Here is a 20,752-nt window from a genome sequence, read left to right on the forward strand (position 1 = left end):
TTTTCACTTGATGCCTAACCCTAATTTTGAATGAATACCCGGAGGGCTACTCACTAATGATTTTTCATGCTAACTATAAATGTGCTCTTTGACCTGTGGAATGTCATTTTATGGCTGCTTTACCATGTCTTTGTGACTTTGCACTCATGTAGCCTGAAAGTGAACTAAATTGTGTGTGTGAGGAAGGTGTGAACTTATCAGTATAATTATCCCAATTTTCAGGCTGTATAGTATGGAGCCCTCTTGTTGTGATAAAGCAGTGACGATGAAAAAGATGGAATGTGCTCTGGGTTTTAGGAACTCAGGAAACTTTATTGATCCTATAATGCTTCCAAGCTTGACCAAGGGAAGGGAAGTTTCTACAAAGCTATTGAAGATAAGCCTTTGGAGATGACCATATATAGTTTCTCCAGTTGATTCTCAATTTCGTACAACCCTCACTTTCATCCCAACCTACCAGTTTACACCACAAAGTGAACTACCAGCACCACTTGTTAATTCAACAAATATTTATTTGGTGCTTATTATGGGCAAAGTATCATGCAAAGCACTTAATAAATATTAACAAAGAAGGTAGGAAGATTGGTTCCATTTCTAGGGTTTTTACCTTATTTTTTGAAATTCTAAGAATTATACTATTACCTGTTAAGCCAACATCTCCATCCATTCCAGCCTTCTCATCCCTCACCAACTTACCAACTTACGTATTTTCTCACCTCTATTTTAGCTATCACTGGGATGTTCACAGATTCTTAACAATTAGAGAATGACCTTGTCTTTCTGGAAATTAGAAAAAATTTACTGTGTGTGGGAGAGTTATACTGCATCATGGAAGCTTTCAAGTGGGAAAATATAAGGAGATAACACATATTTAGTTATATATATATTATAGTTTATGTAACATATATATCCCATATATTATATTATATAATATATATTATGTTGTTTTGATTTGCATTTCTCTGATGATCAGTGATGCTGAGCACCTTTTCATATGCCTGTTTGACACTTGTATGTCTTTTGAGAAACGTCTATTCAGATCTTTTGCCCGTTTTTTAATCACATTATTAGATTTTTTTCTGTAGAGTTGAGTTCTTTATATATTCTGGTTATTAATACCTTGTCAGATGGGTAGTTTGCAAATATTTTATCTTATTCTGTGGGTTGTCTCTTCACTTTGTTGATTGTTTCCTTTGATATGCAGAAGCTTTTTAACTTGATATGATCCCATTTGTCCATTTCTGCTTTGGTTGCCAGTGCTTGTGGGGTATTACTCCAGAAATCTTTGCCCAGACCAATGTCCTGGAGATTTTCCTCAATATTTTCTTTCAGGAGTTTTGTAGTTTGAGGTCTTAGATGTACATCTTTAATTCATTTTTATTTAATTTTTGTATATGGCAAGAGATAGGGGCCTAGTTTCTTCTGCATAAGAATATCAAGTTTTCCCAGTGCTATTTATTGAAGAAACTGTCTTTTCCCCAACGTATGTTGTTGGCACCTTTGTAAAAAATGAGTTCACGGTAGGTGTATGAATTTGTTTCAGGGTTCTCTATTCGGTTCCATTGATCTATGTGTCTGTTTTTATGACAGTGCCATGCTGTTTTGTTTACTGTAGCTCTGTAGTATAATTTGAAGTCAGGTAATGTGATTTCTCTGGTTTTGTTCTTTTTTGTTCAGGATAGCTTTGGCTATTCTGGTGGGGTTTTTTTTGTTTTTGTTGTGTGTGTGTGTGTGTGTGTGTGTGTGTGTGTGTGATTCCCCATACAAATTGTAGAATTGTTTTTTCTATTCCTGTGAAGAATGTCATTGGTATTTTGATAGAGATTACATTGAATCTGTAGATTACTTTGGGTAGTAGGAGCATTTTAACAATATTGATTCTTCCAATTCATGAACATAGAATATCTTTCCATTTTTTGGTGTCCTCTTTAATTTTTTTCATCAGTGTTTTGTATTTTTCATTGTATAAATCCTTTAGTTCTTTTGTTAATTCCTACATATTTAATTTTATTTGTGGCTACTGTAACATTTGATGTTATAGAATATTTTTACTATATTATTTTTATTTTTCATCAATCATCATGTCTAAAAGTACCAAAGCAGAAAATGTCTAAGAAAATCATTAGTGATACTAGCACTGAGATGGCAGATTCACTAAAAATTTAGTTATAAAATAATGTTTTTTATTTTAATTTTTACTTTTTTTTGCACTCAACCTCCAAGCATGCTTTTTATTTTAACTTTTCTGAAATGTCACCATGACAAAGTATGATAATGAAAGAGCCTTTACATGTCTAATTTTCACAAATAAATTCTAAATGAGTATGTTTCCCCCAAAGTACCTTTTTAGTTAAATATTTCTTACAATGCAAACATTATTCTCAAACTCTTCAAGTGGCTCAAAATTATTTCAGTTGAGGTAAAACGATCAAAAACAAAATGAATTTAGAAAACCCAAGGACAGCTGGCAAATTTTGTCCCCCAGTATAACCAACTGGGTAGCTGTCATGGCTTCATAAGATACATGAACCCTGCTGGAGACAGTGATATCTTAGAAAACAACACAGAAAGTGTTTCTGAAGAATTGCCTCCCATAGTAAGTTTGCTTTCTGACTAAGCAGTGACACAAACAGACCTACTGCAGATGGATAATGGTTGCCTTATAGAGTTTGGCATTAGTCTAGACAAGAGCATTTAGAGTAGATTATGGAAACTGACCTGCCCATTGTCTCATTTTATGTTTGGAAACCCTAAGTTTTCTTGTATTTCTTACTTCACTTCTGAACTGACCTTTGCCTGAAATGGAAGATCCTCTATCATGCAAGACTGGAAGAATTTATTCTGTGTTGCATGTCCTTTGATGTATATTTCAAAGATTTCAGCTATATCCAGTCGTGCTGCGTTTGCTCAGGTGCAATGAAAAACCTCTGTGTTTGGCGTACCCTTGTAGGTGAATTTGTATATTTCCCTTCTCGATAAAACAGGATGTCATGAAATTTAATTCCTGATTAATTCCAAAAGGCCTGCTTCCTCAGGTATGGATTAAAATATATTCTATCCTTGGGATAATTTTGGCTGCCCCAGCAGCTGCCAAATATAAATTAAATGAACTGGATTTTCTGTCCAAGACAAGGCAGGAAATAGGAAATTATCATTGGAGCCCTTAGTATATGTGAAACCAAAGCTGCCCCCAATGGGCTGCATGAGTTGTGCTGTGTCCTCACTTCAGGAAATAACTAAAATCCTCAAGAAATAATTAAAATCCTTAGTCCCTCCAACACTGCATCGCTTTTAACCACTGATACTATTTATTTGCTGGGCTGTTTTCTTTTTATTCTCAGCATGTTATGACAGTTTGGGCTTGTTTAGCAAGAGGTAGTTATAAGCTGTGGTTTCAGAAATGTTTTCCTAAAAAGATTAGAATGATTAATACTGTAATGTTAACAATTGCTATCTCTTTAGGCTAGGATTATGAGGAATTCTTAGATTTGATATTATTCTCACACGTAAAATGTTATAACTTGCCACGTATATGTATTACAAAGTTTCTTACTAAGGGTTGGCATCTGTTGCTGCCAGTAACTATATATAAAGACTTTGAATTTCTGCAACATTAAGTTGTGCTCTTTCTAGGCATAGATAAATTTGTTTCCGCCCTTTAAAATAATGTACTCATAAATTTCTGAATAGACTGTTGTGCAACAGGTGTACATGTCAAAGGTGAATAACATTTATAATCACATATGGTGGGATCTGCATCACTTCGAAAGGATGAAACTTTTGTTGATATACTCAAAGAGAAAGGCCTGATAGTATTATTTTTATGCTGAAGATCCTGAAAAAAACAGGTATAGTTCTGTAGGTGAAATAATTTCTGAAATTCTAATAGTGACTGAAGGAGGGAGATGTAATGTATAGGCACACTCAAGGACACATTTTACAGGGAGAAAATAGACATTTTGCACAAAAATTCAGGTAATAAATGACCAAAAATGAAATTAAATCTATGAAATATTTTAATTCTTTTGTGACTTAATGTAGCCCATAAACTAGTTGCAATTGCACTTTAGTTGAATTGCTGTATAATTTGCCATTTTGCCAAAGTTATTGTAAAAAATGAAAAGAATTTGATATTCTTAATGTTCTACATCAATTCTGAAATGACTTGCAAGCTTTATCTCCTGAAAACAGTAAATTTCAAAGGCAATTGCTGTACAGTTATTTCTTAGGTTAATATAGTATTCACATACATATTTCTTATTGGAGATAATTACATTTCTTGTGTAATTGTTTTCTTTTTTGTTGTTGCCTGATAATTTCTCAAATCGCTTTTCTTTGCTACTGTAGACCAGTGTTTCTTGACCTCAGCACTGATGACATTTTCAGCTGGATAATTCTTTGTTGTTGGGCCTGTCATGTGTAATGCAGAATCTTTAGCAGCATCCATGTTCCTTAACCACACGATGCCAGTGCACCCTTTCCCAAGTGTGGCAACCAAAAATGTCTTCAAACTTTGCCAAATGTCCCCTGGAGGGAAAATTGATCCTGGTTGAGAATCACTGCAGACAAAGCTATAACAACACTTATAATCATAAGTTTTTTTTGGTATTTCATCCTTAGTTCTTTGTTTTTGGGGAAAATAATCTGTTATTCATGTCAAAGACAGTGATATATTAAGCCTGCTTTTCCCAGGGTTCAAAAGACTTTGGCTCTGTAAGGCTGAACATCTAAGTTTATAAAACATTTTATTCATGGGCTAGAGTTGCTCAAATACTTTACATTCTAATATCATTAAGAAAACATCACAAGAATGACTGAGAGGAATGGAGTTGTTTTTGATGATGCATTAATAAGGAATGCTATTATCATTATTACTAGAAACCATTAGTCACTAGTCATGACTTTCATGCAGATATAAAATAAACACATGTCAAAGGTGTTCTTCTACACATTTATTAATGAGGGTACCAGTAAGATGTTAAACTAATCCAAAGAGCATTTGAGAAGCTAGGTATTCATAAGCAATTTAATAAAGGGATATTAGATACAGAACTGGTTAATGTTTTATGAGGGCGATGAATAATAACTTTTGGAGATTTAGTTTTTCACCAAACAAATATTATTTGCATCTCTACAAGATAAAAATATGTAAGTTAATATAGAACTTTACTTAGTCTCTCTCTCTCTCTCTCTCCAGTGTGCAACCTCTTCTTTACTTCCTTTTTCTTTTTAAAGGAGGAACAGATTTTTTTTTAAACCATAACTCTCTTCTCATCTCTGAAAAACTCATAGAGTAAATGGTCTACAATCACTTCATTCATTTTCCACACCCTAAAGTCAGGCATCCAACATTTTCGAATTATTAAATATAAGATATCAAGTGTTGGATAATAACAGCAACATTGCTAATATGCTGGGTTTTTTTTTTTTGAGACGGAGTCTCGCTCTGTCGCCCAGGCTGGAGTGCAGTGGCGTGATCTCGGCTCACTGCAAGCTCCGCCTCCCGGGATCATGCCGTTCTCCTGCCTCGTTCTCCTGCCTCAGCCTCCTGAGTAGCTGGGACTACAGGAGCCCGCCACCGCGCCCGGCTAATGTTTTGTATTTTTAGTAGAGACGGGGTTTCACCGTGTTAGCCAGGATGGTCTCGATCTCCTGACCTCGTGATCCACCCGCCTTGGCCTCCCAAAGTGCTGGGATTACAGGCGTGAGCCACGGCACCCAGCTGATATGCTGTTTTGTATGTATGTCACACATCACAAGTAAATTCATATGTGTTCTGTATATCCATATATATATATATATATTTTTTCCATTAGCCTTGGGGGACTTGTGAAATTATTTCATACAATTGTTGGTGACCTAAGGTAAAATTTGCTAAGTTAATTATGAAATACACCATACAAAACATTAACATAGTTCCTGAAACATAGATATTTAATAAATATATTAACAATAATAATAATTACAGCATTTTAATAGAGTACTTTAATTAAAATTGTGCTGTGAAAATCTAGAATAACTTTGAAAGTTAAAGTATGAGGTAATTAATCAAGGCATTGCAATCATAGTATTCTGTTTTAAATTTAATTTAAAACATTATCTTCTCAGTTAAGGAAAAGAGGAAAGACAAGAAAAGGAAACAAACCATTTTGATCAATTAGACATCGGATTAAATCAAATAAAAATAAAAATAGATTTGAGGTCTTTGTAAAACAGCATATGTTAAGACCCAAATTCAGAAACCTGTGTTATGCCTGTCTTAAGCTTCGAGTGCCTTGTAATTTTAACATATGACATTGTTTTTAATTTAGTCATGAAAGACAATGAACGTCTTCTTAAATGTGATATCTTTTTGTATTCTTCCTATTCACTGCCTATTCCTTTCCACCAAGGAAGAAAATGAAGATAATAAAACATGCTGAGATAAATCAGTAAAATGTTTTTTACATTTTCATCAGTAATTAAATAAGAAATGTATAGACTTCCCACTGCATGTGTATTCTGACTTCTATAAAGGCTCAGCTTTTCCCATAACTTAAAAAATATAATAAATAAATGGAAGGTGGCCAAATGAGAGTTCCATAAACTGTTTGCCATCTGGCAGTTCCTTTCCACTTTGATCTGATTTACTTCATCTGGTGGTAGAATGTGTCCATCTGAAGATAAATTCACACACAGCTCAGCTATGTAATTATATTACATTTCAGGAAAAACTGTATGTGGTCAAGCTTGTTAAAGATAGTCAGTTTCTATGGAAGTACACACATTTTCAAAGCTGTTGGAAGATTATCAGAAACTGTAGGTGACAAATTCCAGATAGAATTACCCATTCCCTCTCCAAAGCCTGATCTCTGTTTATTTCCCTTGCAATAGGAACCTCTGCAATGCATAATTTTCCCACTTCAATTCATTTAGCCTTTTAGTGGGGCTCCTCTTCATTTTATGTAACACTATTCTTTTGATATTTTTAAGTGCTTCTGTTTAACAGTTCCAAGAATAAAGCAGTTAATTTCCCATTGCATTTTATCTCACTCTAAAATTAAGGTTAGTCATAGAGTTAGGGTTTCGTTTGTCATTTTGCTAAGGAGGCCGGATCATGTGAATGTATTCAGTTTAAATTGCACTTTGATGTCTGGGTTGACATATTTTCTCAGTTAAGACCAGAAATACCTGGCAAGTAAATTAGCTTTCCTGTGACCTTCAGTCTTTTCTTAATCTGTTTGTAGTTTAAGAGGGAATATGAATATGATCTAGCCCCTGGAGACTTTGAATGCAAAGACATTAGCATCTGTAGGCTTTTTGAGATCCCTCCAAGACAGAATTCATTTGGTGGAACATAAACTTGGGGAACTGTATTAGTTACCCATTGCTATGTGACAAATTGGGCCCAAACTCATCAGTTTAAAAACAAGTATTTATTTATTATCTCACAGATCTTGATGGTCAGCAATATGGATATGGCTTAACTAAATGGTTCCAGCTCAGATTCTCTCCCAATGTTTAATTAAGCTGTAGGCTGGAGCTGCAGTCATCTCAAGGCTTACTGAGCTACAAAATTTATTTGTAAGCTCACTCAAGTGATTGTTGTCACGCCTCTGTTCATGCTGGCTTTGGCTGGAGGCTTCAGTTCCTTTCCACATGTGCTTCTCCGTAGGGCTGATCACAACCTGGGAGCTTGCTTTCCCCAGAGTGATATAAGAGAAAGAAAGGAGAGAACAAGAGTATGTCCAAGACAGAAGCCATGTTCTTTATAACCTAATATCAGAAGGGGCATGGCATCACTTCTGCCATATGATATTGGTCACACAGAGTAACCCTTATTCAATATAGAAGGGGACTACACAAGGGCTGTTTCACTCGGCATCAGAGGTATTTCAGCTCTCATTTATTAGAGGCCTACCAAGTGTTTCAGTGAGAAAGTACCTCCACCTTTCCTCCTCATTGTGCTTTCAATCAAAGGTTATTATCTCCATTTAGAAAGTAGAGGCACAGGGTCAAGAACAGGCCTAAGGTCACTGAGCCAGTCAGTAGGTAAAGAGCCCATGCTCCTTTCATTATACTCTCCTTTTCTTATCTTGGGAAACTTCCCTGTCTACTTTTAGACAGTGTTTGGACTTCTGAAAGAAAATGTCAAACTTTTTTTTTTCTAAAGCTTTCTTTGGTTTATTTTTACCTCTCCAGGCACAATCATCACTCCCACAGCAACACTAGCCACCCATTTCCTCACAGTAGAGCGTTTAAAACCTTAAAATAAGACTCAGCCATATAGTAGTTTTTAAATTTTTCGTCTTAATTAAACACATTTTTGAAATCAAATACCGCATTCTCACACCGTGATAGAGACTATGCAAAGAATAGAAAGTATGGATATTATCTTCAAGAAGCTTAAAATATTTAGAGAAATAAAACACAAGAAACATTTACAGCCATTCATCTTTATTTTATTAATCCTAGATTTTTCCCCCTTTGCTTCAACCTATTAAATGTATTTTTAAAGAAAATTGAACATGACTTCTATAGGTCAAGGGATATTGGCCATATGTCTTTTCCCTGAAGCACGAGGGTGGGTGCACTCTGTGGACAAATATAACAAGACAAAACGGATTATAAGTTAAACGTTCAATAATGAGTGGCAAGACAGTTTGAGTTGACAAATTCTTCATACTTGGGCTATGGTTCCTACCTCCAAAATCCATATAGACATTTTTTTTCTTTGAATCTCAATTTGAGCTCGTGATCTTCTCTACCCAGAACTTCAGTCACTACTACCGAGTCTCATTTTGTACACAACTGAAATTACTGTATTTAAGACTTGTTTTATACCCTTATTGTCACAATTACAGTTAGCAATACATTTCAGACAATATTTATAACCCTAACAATTATATTCTTCCTTAAATTTCTTGCCTCTATGTTTATAGTTAACACTATAAAAGTGCTGAATTTTGAGGGCTTTGCTTTTAAACAAATTCTTGTGTTATTTTAATAATAATTTTAAAAGAAAAATATAAGAATTCTAATCTTTTAAATAAAAGCCATTCTATGCAAAAATACTTTTTATTGTCTATTATTATATTAATGTCAAAGAATAATTTGGCTATATATACATATATATGTATGTAGATACTGGCATACCTTGTTTAATTGCCACTTGCTTTATGAGCTTTGTAGATACTGCAACTGAGGGTTTGTGACAATTCTGTGTCAAACCACCCAAACCCCTAATACAATACAGACTATAGCCATCACTGCAAAAAGTTCCCTCAGCCCCCTTCCTAGTCAACTTTCTCACAAACTCCTCAGAGACAACCACTGATCTGATTTTGTCTTACTATTTCTGCCTGTTCTAGAACTTCATATCAAATGGGTCATACAATTATCTACTCTTTTGTATAGTGCTTCTTTCATTCAGCATAATGTTTTTAAGATTCAGACATATGTTGTTACATGTATGAGTAGTTGGTTCTTTTTTATTCTTAAGTAGTATTTCATCATGTATATTTATGTTTATCTAATTTCTTATTAAGAGCTACCTTGGCTGTTTCCATTTTGGTTTTTGTGAATAAAGTTGTTATGAATACTCTCATGCCAGTATTTTTGTGGACATGTGCTTTCTTTTCTCTTAAGTACCTAGTACTGAAATTGCTTGGTCATAGGGTAGATGTAGGTTTAGTTTTCCAGAAAATGCCAACCATTTCTCCAAAGTGGTTGCATCATTTTTATGAGAGTTCAAGTGATCTACTTTCTTGCCAGTGTTTGTTCTCGTGAGTCTTTAATTTTAGCCATTCTGTTTTGTATGTGTAGTATCACCTTGTGGTTTTAATGTGCATTTCACTGATGGATAAATATATTGAATAGTTTTTAATGTGCTTATTGGCAATGCATATGTCTTGCTTTGTGAAGTGTTTTCAAATACTTTGCTGTTATTTTTTGGATTGGTTATATTCTCATTACTGAATTATGAGTTCTTTTACATTCTGGACAGCAGATATTTGCCCATTAATTTCTCCTTGTATTGAATATGTGTGTATTCATTTTCCTAATGATATATTTTTAGTCAAAGTTTTAAATTTTAATAAAGTCTAATTTATCAATTTTTTTATTTTGTGATTGTTGTTTTCTGTTTCCTGTGTTGCAAAGGTACTCTTTTATGTTTGCTTCTAAATATTTTTATAATCTTGGCTCTTATGTTTAGATCTATGTCCATGTCAAATTAATTTTTGTGGGCAGGGTGTGGTGTCTCACGCCTGTAATCCCAGCACTTTGGGAGGCTGAGGTGGGCAGATCACCTGAGGTCAGGAGTTCGAGACCAGCCTGGCCATGGTGAAACCCCGTCTCTACTAAAAATACAAAAATTAGCCCAGCGTTGTGGCACACGCCTGTAGTCCCAACTACTAGGGAGGCCAAGGCAGGAGGGTCACTTGAACCCGGGAGGTGGAGATTGCAGTGAGCAGAGATCAAACCACTGCACTTCAGCCTGGGCAACAGAGGGAGAAGCTGTGTCAAAAAAAAAATTAATTTTTGTGTATGTAAGGTGTGGGTTAGATTTGATATTTTTAAAAGTATGGATATCCATTTATTTCAGGACTCTTTACTGAAAACTCTTTTCTTCCTCCATTAAATTACTTTGGATTCATTGCAGAAACTCAAATGACTTTAGAATTATGAGTCTACTTCTGAGTTCTCTACTTTGTTTCATTGATCTAGTTGTTGATCCTGCCTGTTGATATGTCTTTATTACTCTAGCTTTATAGTAAGCCTGAAAATCAGGTAGTGTAAGTCCTTGAACCTTGTTTATCTTTTAAAATGTGAATATGAGATGTATTTTTTTCATATTTCCATATAAAATTCAGAATCATGTCTTCAGTTTCACAAAAATAACTGAAAATTATCATGGGGATTTCATTGACTTTATAGAGAGGTAATTACATCTTAACAGTATTGAGCCTTCCAACCACTAACATTATATATTTTTTCATGTATTTATGGTTACTTGAATTTCTTTCAGCCATATTTGGTGGTTTTTAGTATAGAGGATTTTTGTGATCTCTCCTAAACCTATTTCTAAATATTGTATGTGTTTTTGCACAATTGTAAGTAGAACTATTTTTCTAATTTCATATTCCAACTGTTAGCTGCAAATATGTAACAATACAACTTATTTTTATATATTAGCCTTGTATCTTCCAAATTTGCTAAATTCATCAATTGGTTTCTAGTTTTTATATTCTATAGATTTTTCTATGTGAACAATTATATCATTTGCATATAGTGATAGTTTTACTTCTTTATATCTGTTTGCTATGCATTTCATTATTTTTTCTTATTTTATTGCAATGGCTACAATTTCAGCACAATGTTGAATAGAAGTTTTGAGAGTGGATATCATTACCTTTTTTCACAACATAGGGGAAAGCATTAATATGTCATCATTAAATAAAATGTTAGCTGTAGATTTTTTATAGATGTCTTAATCAGATTGAGGAGAGGAACTTACTTTCTGTTCCTGGCTTGTCGAGAGGATTTTATTTTTAGTCATGAACAGATGCTGAATTTGGTAAAATATTTTTATTCATCTATTGAAATGATCATGAAGCTTTTATTCTTTATAATCTTAATAGAGTGAATCACATTGATTTATTTTTAAGTGTTACATCCATCTGGCATTTCTGGAATAAACCTCACTTGGCATGAAATCTTATCATTTTTATGTATGCTAATATCTTAAAGACTTTTTCTTCCTAAGTTCATGACTGTCATTGGTCCATAGTTTTCTTTTTGGAATAAACTTGTCATTTTTTAATATTGGGATTATGCTGCCTTCATAAACTGTTTGGAAATTTTTCCCACTTTCCTGTTTTATGAGAATATGTGTAAGATTATTGTTGTGACTTTTAAAAATATTTGAGAAAATTCTTTAGTAAAACTATCTTAGCATAGAGTTTATTCTGTGGAAAAGTTTTAAACTCTGAATTCAATTTCTTGATAGATATACGAATAGATTCTCTGCTTCATCTTTTGTCACTGTTAGTAAGTAGTATATTTGAAGAATCTGTCCATTTCATGTAAGTGTTGAATTTGCAGTGTAAAATTATTCATAATATACTCTTATTATCTAGTTATTTTCTGTAGGATCTGTAGTCATATAAGTCCTTTCAGTTCTGATGTTGTTAATTGCTGTACTCTCCTTTTTTTTTTTTCTTTTTAACTTGATCAGACTAGTTAGGGATTCAGAATTTTGTTGATCTTTTCCAATAACCAACCTTTAGGGTTTTAAGCTTTTTCTGTTTGCTTGTTTTCTGTTTTATTATTTTTTTCTGATTTTTGCTGTTTTCTGTTTTCTATCTATTTTGAATTTGCTTTGCTCATCTTTTTATAGGTTCTAAAGGTGGAAAATCAGGACATTGAGTTTAATAATTAAATCCTAGAAAATTAAAATAAAATGCTGAAAGATATATGCCTTGATAATGCGAGAGTTAGAATGTGAACATAGGTCTCATAGCTTTTAGTCCAGTGTTCTTTGCACTGAATCATATTGCCCACTTCCTCTTCCCTATTCTTTTCTACAGCATTTTAAGTTACTTAGATGTTTAAGTTTTTTCCAAGTACTGTGAAAGGCGAAGAGCACACTTTACTAATTACAAAGGACTCAGTATCATAGTGTTCTCAAAACATGCCTAGCTGATAAATCAGTGCTGCAATTGATTAGGACTGCCCTACAGCACTGGAAATGCTTTGACTGGTGGGGAATTCTAAAGTGATTCTATAACTTAAAATCTAAAAATATTATCAGATTGGCAGCAATGTTGATAAATTCCTGGCAGTGTTGGGGAAATAAAGTGACTTAAATCAAAATATCATAAAAAGATATGTAGAAAGAAAAATGGAGCTAAAAGATGTTGAGATTGCAAATTCTGCAGTAATTAACAAGCATTATGCCATCTCTTCATAATTATTCAGAAAAGTTTGTCATGCTTATTATGAGTTATACTTTATAATTATAGGATGGCCTTTTGCTATGACATTTTCATCAAATTTGCCTGTGGCTTTAGTGTTAAGAGTGCTGGATTATATTTAAAAATATATGCTGATATTTTAAAGATTAAGTCAGAATAACAAACTAGTGAGGTTATAGTGATTCTTTTTTATTTTAGGATTAAATGAGATAAATGATGCAAAATGCTTACCACTCTCCTGCCACAATGTAGGCACTCAAGGAATGTTAGTTAATTGCCCCCTTTCGCTTACCATGTAAACAATATTTCTGAGGTTTCAGATTATCCCTAATACAACTCCTTTTGGACTTAGTTTTATAATAGGTACAATATCACTAAGCACAAATCTATTCTATTTTTATAACATGTCTGTGTATCATTTAAAGCATAATCATTTTAGCTCTCTTGTTTACAACAAATAAGTTTTAATTATAAGTAGCCATAAATCTACACAATTCTAACAAGGCTGTTTTTGGTGTTTAAATGAAGTGCTGCAATGTAAGCCTTTATTTCAGGTTTTAGAAAAATTCTTGGTTGTTGATGAATAGTAGAGCTTTTAACCCTTATGAGAAAGTTGCAATGTCCTCTAGGTGATTCTGAAGTTAAAAAAGGTTAAAAGGAAAGAGAGGAAAAGTGTAGAAGTAGGAGTAAGTAGAACTCAGTTCAAGGCCTGCTCTGCCATTATCTAGATGTATATGTTTTACTGCAAATTATTTTACCTTTCCTGTATTTCCTCTTGCAAAATCAATTTAAGCATAATTATCAGATCTAAGAATATACCCATCCTTACATGTCAGTGTCATTATAGACAACATGAAAATCTTGAAACGCAAGACAGTAATGAGACAGCCAGATGGGAGGGGTTCCCTGGAGAAACTCCAACCAGCCTGCCCACTGAGGCGGAGCCTCAGGAAGTTCATGACATTTGCAGCAGGGAGGAGCCCGGCCTCTCCTTTTCCTGTGTGGAACGTGGGATTCAAATGGCTGGCAGGAAGCGCTCTAGCAGGGGACTCTGGCCTTGTGGAGGATCCCTGTTTTCCCTATCTTTTTCCTTCTCACCCAATAAAACCCTGCTATACTCACCGTTTAAACCATATGCGAGCCTTAATTTCCATGGCCGTGGGACGGACAAGAACCCCGTCTTTAGCTGAACTAAGGAAAATTCCTGTAACAGTAATTGATACGTAGAGAAATGAAAGTTGCATTTTATCTGCCAACAAAATTTGCATGATTGCTCAGAATTCAAGGAATTTGACTAATGACAAGGAGGAGCCTTGTCATTAGGACCATCTTAAGAAATGCTCATCAGTTGGTTTGGTTAAAACGTTGGTTGGATCTGGTTGAAAACTATTGTTTTGGAAACAGGCTGAAATATAATGATCATTGGATTGAAGAGACAGTGGGAATTTTGGTTTGTGTGTGATAGTTTAGATGATCTCTGCAGCTGAGACCTTAATTTTTAAAGCAGAATATGTGTACTCTGATTTATGTTGTTCATTTCTCTGCATCTTTCATGTTTCATGTTATTGATTATTCAGTTCCTGGCAAATGTAAGTTTCTTTCCTCTTTCCTTTGAGGAATTGTGAAATGTGTGCAATCTTAAATGTTATTTCTCAGTGGAAAATTACACTTTATTTCTGTGACCAGTATACTAAATAAGTACATATTTGTAAACATTTTTTGGCTCAGAATTTGGTGTCATTAGATAGTCCTGTTAATTTGGGTATAGTATGGCAATCCCCGTAAATCTAGATGTAAAATTGTTGAATCATATTTGAAAGTACTTAGGTATTTTCTTATATTAGCTCATCAGAAATTGGAATAAAAAGCTGGGAAAAGGTCCCAAAACCCAGAGTAACTGATAGAAAAATGAGGTGCCATTTTCTGGTCAATTTGTGGAAGTAAGGTATTAAATAAATCATTGATATTCCACACATATCAGAGGCTGAATAAAACAGAACTAATAAATTAATTAATAAGGCTGAGCTCAAAAACAAAAGAATGAAATAATCCCAAATACAAGAATTAATTCAAAGTGAGGAAGGTGCCTATGTGCTGAAGTTAGGAGTTTACAAGGATAATCATATTGGTCTTAACTCTTACTATAAACTTTATGATAACAGTTTTGACAGCATAAGTGAAATGGACCATTTATTTGGAAATTATACGTGATAAAAATGGACTTAAGAAGAAATAAACAATAACTTCCAAAGATTAGTAATCAGTTACCATTTTAGCTCCTTGATCATGACACCAGGCTCAGGTGGTATTAAAGAAGATGTTAAATACCCTTCAAAGGAGAGAGGATACATATTTTGTATAAACTGTTAGAAAGAAGATAAAGCTACCCAGCCATTTTTATAAGGCCAATATAACCTTAACACCAAATTTGATGGAATACAGAGATAAAAATCACGAGATAATCTCCCTATGAACATGGTAAAGAAGTCATAAATATAATGTTGGTACATCCACCCCATAAATGGTTCAAATTAAATATATTATCATTAATTAAGGTTTACTTTAGAAGCGTAAGAGTGATATAACATTAGAAAAATCTATTAATTTGGTCAGTTTTTAATATTCATAGTTATTAATTTTATCCTAAATGACTGGTTAAGTATTCTAGGTGAGAGACAGATTTGTTATTTGTTACCTTATATTAAATAAGTGCATTGTACCACCCCCACCCCACTTTTGCTGCAGGCCTTACTCCTGGGATGACACAGTTAAAACTAGACGGAAAAAATCTCCTACATGAGTAAACAGACACACTATAGGCAAGAGGTGGAAAACAATAGATGTTCTCCTTTTATTGGTGGGAGAGAGATAATCATCCCTTTTCCTTCCTGAAAGGAGAGAAAAATATTTTTACTCATTTGATGGAAAGTATCCTAGATTCCTGGCCTAACCTTTTGGAATATAAATATCTTTCCAAGGGCTATTAATATGTAAATAGATGGTATCTCTGGCTTTTTTTTTTTTTTTTTTTTTTTTTGAGATGAAGTTTTACTCTGTCACCTAGGCTGGAGTGCAGTGGTGCAATCTCGGCTCACTGCAAGCTCCGCCTCCCGGGTTCAAGGGATTCTCCTGCCTCAGCCTCCCGAGTAGCTGGGACTACAGGCACCCACCACTGCACCCGGCTAATTTTTTTATATTTTTAGGGGAGATGGGTTTTCACCGTGTTAGCCAGGATGGTCTCAATCTCCTGACCTCATGATCCACCCACCTCGGCCTCCCAAAGTGCTAGGTTGACAGGCATGAGCCACCATGCCCGGCCCCCTTCTTTCTTTTCTTTTTTTTTTTTTTTTTTTGAGATGGAGTTTGCTCTTGTTGCCCAGGCTGGAGTGCAGTGGTGCAATCTCGGCTCACTGCAACCTCCGCCTCCTGGGTTCAAGCAAGTCTCCTACCTCAGCCTCCCCAGTAGCTGGGATTACAGGTACTCACCACCACACTCAGCTAATTTTGTATTTTTAGTAGAGATGGGGTTTCTCCATGTTGGTCAGGCTGGTCTTGAACTCCCGACCTCAGGTGGTCCACCCACCTCGGCCTCCCAAAGTGCTGGGATTACAGGCGTGAGCCACTGAGCCCGGCCGTCTCTGGCTTTTAAGACCCAGAGATATCTTCAAGTTTTGGACTTCATACCATTTGAAATGTAAATACTTCAGGAGATAGCACTCCAACCTTCCTGGCACTTTAGGGTTTTAACCTAGCTACCTAATCCTGGCTGTAACTATTTGGGCCTCTTGAGGAGGTAAGAGAAATTTTATTACTCTTTCAGATCAAAACAATTCACTAGACACCTAGAGAGATGGCCACACATTCATTTCTCATTGCATAGTTCCAAGGGCAGTGAAGACAGATATTATCTTTATAATATATATATTTCTGTGTCTCAAAAAGCTAGGGCATTGATAATAAGCCAGTATGAAAATATTAATAGAAGTCTTAGGCAATGCAAAAAAGATAAAAATTATGAAAATACGTAAGATATTTTTTAAAAAGAGGCAAACCTACTATCATCAGGAGTCTAAACAAAGTGTACAGAACATTCCGAGTTCATACAAATAAATTGTTAAGACTAATAAAAAAATTCAGCAAGCTTTTTGAATGCAAGATTCATATATAAAACTTGGCAGAATTCTTATGCAATAACTAATTAAAAATGAAATGGTAAGATAAAATCTTTTTCATAATAGTGCCAAAACTATAAATTGGGGAAAAAATGTATAGAAATTGTACAAGTTCATCATGCTGAAAATTGTTATATGAAATAATATAAAGAAGACTAAAAAAGGAGGTGGTGGGGGATACAACCTGTTCCTGGAGGAGAAATCAGTACTGTAAAATCTGTTTTTCTTAAATCTATGAACTCAGTGCATTTCTGATTCAGATCCCTTGGGAGTTTTTGAGCAATTTGAAAAGTTGATTCCAAACATTATATGAAAAATGAAGGTTCAAGGAATTGAGGAAAATTTTAAGGCAAGGAAAAACTTGCTCTATTAGAAATCAGGAAGTAATACAAAGTTGAATCTTTGGGACAGTGTAGTGTTGGTGATTAGAAAAACATATACTAATAACGGCTGTACTAGGTTCTTCAGAGAAATAGAACCAATAGTGTGTGTGTGTGTGTGTGTGTGTGTATGTGTGTGTGTGTGTGTAGAGATTTATTATAAGAAATTAGCTTACATGATTGTGGAGACTGAGAAGTCCCAGGATCTGCAGTCTGCCAGGCAGAGACCCAGGAGAGTCAATGGTACAAACCCAGTCTGTGTACAAAGGCCTGAGAACAAGGAGAGCTGATGGAGCAAGTTCCAGTTTGAGCACAGGAGGGGATTGATGTCCCAGTTAAAACAGGCAGAAGGAGTTCCCTCTTAGTAAGCCTGTTCTATTTAGATTTTTAATTGATTGGATTGAGGCCACCCACATTAGGGAGGACAATCTGCTTACCAATTAAATGTTAATCTTGTCCAAAAACAGCTTCACAGACATACCCTGTCAAACAGAATAATGTTTGACCAAATGCCTGGGCACCCTGTTGTCCAATCAAATTAACACATAAATACATAAAAGTAACTATCAGAAAAACTAACCTGTATGTTTTACTTACTATATATCAAACACTATTCCAAGCACTTTGTGTATGTTAGTGTGTTTAATTCTCACAGCATCCTATGAAATAGGTATGATTTTATCTCCAATTTATAAATGAAATGAAGCCACAGTGAAATTAAGAACTTAAACATCTATAGTAGTATAGAGCAGAGAACCCAGAAAGATACGCACACATACATGGGATCTTGGAATGTGATAAAAATAGCATTGCCAGTCAGTAGGGGATAAAGTAGTGTTGGGACAGTTGCTTATCCATATTAAAAAGTCAGTGTTTTACCTCATAGCACACACCAAAATAAATTCCAGATGAATTAAAGATCTCAAAGTGAAAAGCAAAAGTTCAAAAACTTAACAAAAGAAAAATAAAATGTAGAAGAATATCTTTATAACATCACAGCAGGGAAGGAATTCTTTAAAACAAGATGAAAAAATAAAAAATTTATAATTTGGCTTCATCAAAATATAAAATATTTGTAGCTACCACACCTTAAATGTTTATTAGGCTCCTGTTCCCTGCCAAGCATTGCTAATCACTTCGACATATCAAGTCAGTTAATCCTCACAAAACAAGCTGAAGATGTGCATACCTTGTTACCCAGCCATTCTGCTTCTAGGTAGATACGTTAGAGAAATGCTTGCATATCTTCACTGCTCTTGTGCTTACAATAACCAAAAATAGAAAGCAACCTAAATTTACCAACAGGAATCAAATTAATGAGTAGATAAATAAGGGGATCTGCATATAATGGAATATTATACATATTTAAAATTACTAAATAATCTACCTGACTCAGCGTAGATATAGCCCCCAAAATAATGAGTTAAAGAAAGCAAGTTGTAGAGCCATATATAGGGTGTAATGCCATTTATTTACATTTATAAGCACAAAAACTATTTAGTATATTGTTTATGAATATGTACATTTTTAAAAGGGTAGGAATATGAAAGAACATTTTGAACAATATATAGTATCTACATAGAACCCACTGTATTCTGTATCTACAATATATGGTATCTTTTGTATCTTTAGTATATTGTTTTCTAAATGAGACTAAACATTAAATTTTAATGTTTGTGAATTCTGGATTATGTGTGCATGGATTTAAAAAATATATCACTATGTTATTTCACTTATAGTTTGAAGTGTTTAATAATAATTGAAATAAGAGAAAAACATTTGTACCGAAGACCAAGAGTGGAATAGTTATGGTACTTCTAAATGCTTGTAGTGATTTTTATTAGATATTGATTGGGGAACGGTTATAGGTTAAGAAGCTGTAATTCTTTATAGCTCCCTTCGACACTCTTGGAACCTAAGGTTATTGACTCTCAAAGTGGACTATTAGACTATTTTTAGGATGAGATTACAAAGCTGAGAACACAGTCCTTGTGAGATTACAGAATGGAGTAGAAATGCTCAAATACATCCATGGTGATGATCCTTGATTCTTTGAGTATGAATATGTCAAAACATAGATGTAAAGAACTTAGAATACCGGCCACACTATAAATTGTATGAATTATTTGTAAATGTGAACTTTATTTTTCACTGGTGTATATAAGGTATAAAGTTTTCATAAGCTTTTGAAGATCAAAAGTGAGAAGCATTTAGAAACTACTGTTAGAGATGTTTTACCTTTCTGCCTGCAGCAATCTGTTGTTTCAGAGGCATTTATTCTTCCACCCAGAGCATTCCCATACCTTATTTATGCTTCAGTGTCTGCCTGCAATAACTGAAGAACCTAAGCACCTAAAAATCAAAAATTATTTATGTAACTCTTCTCTGATGCCCTCCTGTTGCAACTCTGTAGTTTTTGACAAGAGCCATTCACAAGTAAGAGGTCTCCTTGCAACCAGAAGGAAGCTTGTATGTAGCATAAGGCATGTGGGAAGAAGTGGTTCGTTTAAGTAATAAAAAAATTATAATTTAAGTCATAAACATTTACAAATCAAACAGAGATGGGGCTATGGATGATCTGTGTTTAGCATTGGGCCAGTACAGCAGTCATAGCACTGGAATGTTAGTTCCAGATCCCAAGCTACAAGGTAAACCACACTGGACATGCTGCTAACTAAGAATGGTAAGGGATTAGGCATTGTGATAGAAAGACCATATTATGTGAATTTAGTGGGGGTAATTATGGCCTTGGAACCCTGCATTTCCATATGAAAAAGGCAGACAATGTATTTCCCTGGAAAAGCTATCCAGATGGGTCACCAGAAGCTTCCTTTGAGCCATTCACCATGACCCAGAAGCTGGCCTTAGGAAATCCAGGCTGAGAAACCAAATTGGTTTATTAATGTGGTAAGATTGGATCTCCCTTTCAGGAACAGACTGACATTTAACTAAGTTCACAGAGACTAATGAGTACAATCCAGAATGTAGGCTATTGATTGACCAGCATAGAGGCTCGTGGAGAAAAGTTTATTAGCCAAACAAATCATAATGCTCTGTCTACTTAGCCAAGATGTGCATTTTTAGGACATTGTTCTAATGGACATTGCCAGCTTTTCTTTTTGAATTGATTTATTGAGGCTTCCATTTTTGACAAATTCTATTATATTTACATTACTAAATTATACTCACATTCCGTGTCTGCCTCCTTGAGGGCTTACCCACATCACGTGACTTTTAATGTTTT

The 20,752-nt window shown here is 34.5% G+C and overlaps 1 protein-coding gene across 2 annotated transcripts in view; it reads left to right on the forward strand.

Annotated features, from left to right (window-relative positions):
- Nucleotides 1-20,752, forward strand: part of KCNN2 (potassium calcium-activated channel subfamily N member 2) — a 442,874-nt gene that overhangs the window by 115,167 nt on the left and 306,955 nt on the right. The gene's annotated exons all lie outside the window — the stretch shown is intronic.

Source organism: Pan troglodytes, chromosome 4 (assembly GCF_028858775.2).
Source record: "Pan troglodytes isolate AG18354 chromosome 4, NHGRI_mPanTro3-v2.0_pri, whole genome shotgun sequence".
Classification (NCBI taxonomy): Eukaryota; Metazoa; Chordata; class Mammalia; order Primates; family Hominidae; genus Pan; species Pan troglodytes.